This window comes from Mastigoproctus giganteus, chromosome 3 (genome assembly GCF_048544385.1).
Source record: "Mastigoproctus giganteus isolate SK-2022 chromosome 3, ASM4854438v1, whole genome shotgun sequence".
Taxonomy (NCBI): Eukaryota; Metazoa; Arthropoda; class Arachnida; order Uropygi; family Thelyphonidae; genus Mastigoproctus; species Mastigoproctus giganteus.
In genome coordinates, this window is record NC_143577.1 from 199,070,352 (window position 1) to 199,077,134 (window position 6,783).

Sequence of the window (6,783 nt, forward strand, 5' to 3'; positions counted from 1 at the left end):
AACAGGAAAAGCGACAAATACACGAAATAAGACAAAATATGCTGACGCCTCACAGTCTTAGTTGTTTTGGCACTTTACATACATTTAACTGTACCTACCATTTCAAAACACTGGTTTTATCACTTGGTGACTATAACGGCCAACCGTACTGGACACTATGAGTCTCAGTGCGAATCGTAACTCCATGTCGCCAATGGTGTCCAAACGAATAAGTGGTGTGGAAACGATAAAGTCGTATTTGATCTCTGTGAACACCTCACACGTAAGATCATCCCTACACTGGGGGAAAAGACCAGAGTTCGAATCCCGTCGATGACGGGAGAAAGTTTTATCGGTTTTCCACAACCTAGCTGAGTTAGTCGGTCTCAGGCTAGGGGAGTATGGTTTTATCTCCCAGAAACTGGTTTTTCGTCCAGCAAACGGAAAATCGACCACAGAACACACGCAATTTGCAGACTATATACACGGAACAACATGGCCTTAATCGCCGATGCTCCTAAACCCAATAACAACAACAAATGTAGGACACCTAAGAAACCTGCTGTAGCGCGACCTTACAGATGATCAGACATGCCCCACTGCAAAGTCTAGAAGTGATGCTCACATTCAGCAACATTACAACGGAACCGAACTTCGTTCTCAGATTGTGTGGTTAAAACCCCAGGCCGTATCAATATAAAAGTGGTTCCCAAACATTTATACCTTGCCGCCCTTCCATAATAAGTGCAAATAAACAGATCTGCAAAAAATTTAGCCACGAGAATAGATACTTTTATAAATTAAAATTTACTTCAAAACATTTAATCTCAAAAATTGAAGTAAAATATACTTCGTACCTAAATTACTGGGATGATTTATCCATATGTGCTTCATAAAAACAACAAGCACTTCCCCAAAAAACCAAATGCGATTCCCTCCTCACCCCGTGTGGTTCCGCCCCACACTTTGGGAAGTGTGTTATATAAGATATAAGGAGAATAGACCTAAAAGACTTGGAAGTAAATCTTGTCATGAATTTCTTTGTCAGTCCTAAAAAAGAAAGAAAAGAAAGAAAGATTTGAAAGGGAACTGCGATTGACCGAACTTGGAAGTACTTGAAATTATAGCAAAACGCAGGTTTCGCAAAAGTATGGTTGGTCCTACATTTTCTGGAATATCCACTGAAAGTTATTACAAGCTAAAGTGTTTATTAGTTCATTCAACAGGAAACAAAAGAAAAACGTAAATCATTTTAGTAAAGAAAATATATTAACGCAGGGATATCCCGCGCAGACGTCATTTTGTCCACGGATTAATTTTGTGTGGCTCCCTCTCATAAAAAAATGCAATAAAGTAACTGTGACTACGTACTTTGGTCCTCGTGGGTAGCACAGTTGGTGGAACAGCACGCCAGATGGAAGAGTCCTAGGTTCGAGTCCTGTCGATGACGAGAGAAATTTTTATGGGCCTTTTCACAACGTGGCTGAGTTAGTGGGTCTCAGGCGAGGGTAGCATGGTTTATTTCTCCCAGAAACTCAGGTTTTTCATCCAGAAAACAGAAAATCAACACCACAGAACACACGCAATTTACAGACGGTATATACGGAGCATTATGGCCTTAATCGCTAATGCTCCTAAAGCCCAACAACAACGTACTTTTGACAGTTGCTTTATGATTTTCTTGTTCACCCGTGTATCGATGCTGGCAGTGTCTTGATCTCCAATCAGTGGCTACTCGGGATAAAATCAGCAACGAGAAGAACATGTGCTGCAGGAAGTAGGTATTCCTCGACCGGGACCGCAAATATCTTGCCCGCCATGTACTTAAAACTGGATAATTATCCATTTTTAAGTACATAATTCTCATTTTTAAGATATCTGCGGTCCCAGTATATAATCAGCATTTGCAGCCGGGCGAAAGTTGAACCTAGGCTGTTAAGTGCGTTCTCTAATATTTTAGTAGAACAGAGTATATGATTATTATTTTATTATAATAATACCTCGAACACAAAGTTCTTTAACTTTTATGTTAATAAAATGAGAAGGCCCTTGATTATTAGTTTAGTAAATAACTATGTTTAATGGAGCAGTCCCCACCTCATATGCTTCACCTCACTTCCATAAAATAGAACGGCTATTTTTTATTCTGTTAATATTTTTAATGATTTTCAGTTGTGGCGTCTACGTTTGTTGGAGCATGGAGTTGAAACAGTATGCCAAGCCTGCCAGAGACATAAAGAAGAAATTAGCTGAAAATCCATACCCTAACCAACAAATATGAATTTGAAATCATTAGAGTGACCGGTGACCCAATCGATGCAACAGGGGAAAAAAATATATTAATGATAAATGGAAAATCATAAGTTTTAGCAGCCTAGTTAGTCCATAACTTCGTAGGGGCATCCTGTACTTTGTCGCAAATTCGTCAGTGGATTTACTACCCAGAAACGAGATGTTGTTACACATCACTGTAAGATTTACAGTCTTCGTATCGTTAACTGCGGTACTTTGTCTTAGAAACTAATGTGTACTCTTCATGCTTTGGCTGAACAAGTAAAGACACTTTTAATCATTCTATTAGGAAGAAAGCCAAGGAAATGATGAAGTAGTGGCTTGGATTTAAACCTATCCTAAAACTAGAAAGGTTACAAGAAGTAAATCTTGTCATGGACATAGAAAATGTATTGGTCCACAGTTCAAATGAAACAAAAAAGTGAAAGTGGAGCTGAGTAGGACTGAAACCTTGACAACGCCAAAGTTAGCCGAATGTACAATGACGAATATGTGCACTTGCCAAGCGTCCTGGCCAAATTTCTGTATGTCGTACCCATAATTAGCAATCATTGTTAGTAGAATCCCTAATGATAATCTATGTGCATAAAAAGTGGCAATAGCTCGTGTCGGAAGACCATAACGCATGGGCCATTAGTTAGCACCTAATGAGGATTTCTAGCATCAGATAGCTGATAATGACAGCCCATAAGTCTAGAGAAGAGACCAGCTAGCCATCTATGTGTATCTTCCTGTTCAAGTAATCCCTGGTGACAACGCACACACACAAGCCTACAAAAAGTATGTCCAATAATAGTCATAAAGTCACGATAAAGTGATGGATGTTTTGTCATATGGCAAGCGTAGAAGCCATGTTAAAAAGATTAAGGAATTTACATACCTTTTTGGTAAGTAACCAGTGCGTTAGATATCTCATAGTCCAACTTTTTTTTTATCTGGGTTGGAATAAAAAGGTCTCGGTTCGAACCCGGATTTTTTGTGGACTCTTTTCCAAGCACGAAGGTTATATGGTTTTCATCCCGCAAGACAGGGAAAGCGACCATAAAATAGGATGTCTTGCATACGAAATTTATAAATTCAAATAAACAAAATTGTAAACTCAGTCGTTATATAAAACAAAAAGGTATATTGACAATTCTTTTACGATCCTGTTTAGAAAAGCTATCGTGCCATTTATCCATCAGTGCTGATATACATATGGAAGCCTGGCGTGCAACCCATTCAAAACACCGAGAAAAAAGCGCAATAAATCTTTTAAACAATCGTATGTATAGATCGGGACAAGTTCCATTAAAATTTTTATAAATGTAGGTATGAAATGGTTCTCGGGAATTGCTTGCGGCTTCCCACCTGGGCTGACACCGACGCGAAAGCTCTCATCAATCAATGCTAAAATCGCTCTTAGTATAAACACCATCCAAAACAGGGCAAACAAAGCAGATGGATATTAGAATTTTATCTATAAACAAAAACGATATTTTTCTATAAGTAAAAAGCGGCAAAATGCCTCTAGCTGTTGTCAGTGTGGTTAAACAATGAGGCTGGCGCTGTTTTCCTGAAATGAACATCAACAATGGCTCGATTTAACACTTGAATTCTAATTGTTACAATTTTTTTGGAATAAAAATGATTGTTTAATGCTAATTGTTGCAGTTTTGTCTGCTTATAAAGCTTCTTAACAAGAAAAACAATTTTATTAATGTACAAAGAACTGGCTTGAATTAAGAATTATGAAACTGCAAAGAAATAAATTAACCATAATGACAACATTAATTAGCACTAGATTCCGGGATTACGAAGAGATATTCTTTCTAAGAACATGTCTCAGACAACTGAAGAATGATAGGGGATCTAAAGAAGCGCAGAATCTATCCTTGAGTTTCTGTCTCGTCGTAACAAACGCTTTCTCTCGCGCTATCTGGACTTCCTTCAACCACCGCTCTTCCCACCTCACTGAAGTTTTGATTAATATGTAATAAAGGTGCTGAAATGGGCTACTCATAAGCGTTGATTATTAATAAACAATCCTTAATAAGAAAATTACTTATTGAACAAAAAAACACGCTCGTTTTTCTTCTTTGCTTCTCGATATAGCCATATTGCAAAATTAATTTATCCTCTTCATTATAAGGAAAAAGTCTTCAGCATTCTCACTTCATTTCGTACAAATTTTAAAACCATAGCCTAAATGAAGTGTGAAGAGGGAAAACAATTATGTCCAAGTGTCCTCCATTTAGAACACCCCATTAATTCGGATTATAACACTGAAGCAAATTGCCGTAATCTTTAACAAACAAAAAAAATTCCACGGCGCTGCCTTTCACATAAAAATGGAGTCGATATTTAATTTAGGTTACACGGGGAGGGGTGTTAAATAAATCACAAATGGTAATTAAAATAGTTATTTCAAAATGCACTCTTTAACTGGGTCAATTCGAACTGATTGTTTTGTTAAATAAATATACTTCACTTTATTATTTATTTTAATGAATATTTATACTCACTAAATATTAATTCGCTTCTAATTAATATTTACTTAAGCAGCAAAAGCATTAACACCATTTTTCCTTTAAAAGTGAACTAATCCATTACCACACTTTAGCTACATAAGCACTTACGTTTAAATGTTGTTAGAATTGGACAGAAATACAGATAGGGCGCTGTATTTTTTTTTTACAAATCGTGTAGAAATATATTTTCATCTCTTACTGCGAATCCGCAGAAAGGGGGAGAATATTCACTTATCGCCAAAGTTAGGAGAATATTTCCTGCGATTATATTTTATGTTACTGTAAAAAGAAATAAGCCTCTTAAATAGCCCCACTCCTGAATATCTTAAAACTTTTCCCATTAACTTGACGTAGATTTTCGTTCTTACCGCCCCAACATCGATAAAAGTAAGCAATTAAACGAACCTTTAAATATTAAATAATTTTCTTATCACTATAGACAAATCTAAAAGGAGAAAAAAATTAAGTCTTGTGAGTTTTCTGCATTCCATAAAGATGTTATCACCCTTACTGACATTATTTTCCTGGTTAAAGATAGATTTAATGACACTCGTAAGGAAACATAAAATGATTTTTAATACCGCCATTCACAATAAACAATATTACAAACGAAATAAACATTGTTTAACTTATTATTACGTAATAATGGTTTTATACAGCATCAATTTGGAATTGTTAATTTCAGCTGACGTCATAACAATTCCCTTAGTGGCGCTTGGCACACCTAGCGACACCTACTTTGATCGCCAAGCACGCGGTAATTGTTCAGTTATTATTATTTGGATGCATTAAAAATCTCGGAGAAATTTTTAAAACTAAACTCGCAATAGGGCTAACTGGAACGCACGTGCAAATGACACCGTAATTTATCTTAAACCGCAGCTATTTTTATTTTCGCTTGAAGCATGTAATGATGACAAGATAATGTTGGATTATTATTTTATAAAAAGCGTACATATAAAATTTTAATTATTCTTGGCAACTGTGTTTATAACAGGTTTGTAAGTTGTTACAAATTTTTCCTATTAAAAATGAATGCGCAAAAGAGAATAATCTAAAAAGAAAGAAAAAAAATACGAGGTTGCCGTGCGTGAAATATTATAACGAGATTAATTTTTTGGTGTTTGAAGTTTAACTTATATTTAAAAAGATGCCTGAAATCTCCGAGAAAATTATTAATTATTCGAAATTAAAATGGCATATTTTAATGCATTTCGACTATTTCTTTTTTTTTAAATAGGAAAAGACTAAAATTTTATCTTCTTACTTGAAGCAATGTTTTGTAAAGTTACAAAGGAGGTGGACACACAATAATGTCCATTAGAGAAAGTGCAATTTATTTATTTATTTTTTTTCCGGTGACAGTTTCTGAGACATAAGTTATTCAATCTATTTTTATTCCATTATGTTAGAAGATAAAATAGCTCAAACAGATGTCATCTCGAGAAAAACTGTGATAGCTTCAAGAACTTGTAAAATGGAATTTGTGGGGTTGTTTTTCTAATTCAATTCACTGCGAAATTGCCTGCCATTTCTTCCTTATTGCGTCAGCCATTGGAATATTGTTAAAAAATAATATAAAAGAGCCTTTTGTTTCGCAGTAGACATTCTTTGGAATTTGCTAATTAACAATATCGTGCTTCATCTTCCCTCCATTGGTCTGACTTATCCCCAAGGCTTTTTTTCTCTCCAATCTCTTCGCTCGCCTTCAAAAGAGAGATGTGTAACATTTTCTAAGACATTTTCTGGTCTTATTAATTCTACTAAGACGAATTTAATTAGATCAGTTTGTTTTTTTTTCTTTTCCTCCGGAGCTGTTAGTTTACACTCCATTGTAATCAAGTCATTTCCGGTCCAATTTACTTCTATAACAATCACATCAGCAATTCCAATTCAGTTGTCGCCTTACTAACAATGTGAAAAGCTACTACGCATCTTTTGTGATTTTGCTAAAGAACTTTAAAAGTGTCTCGTAAATTAGATCGGGCTCGTGAGCTAACAG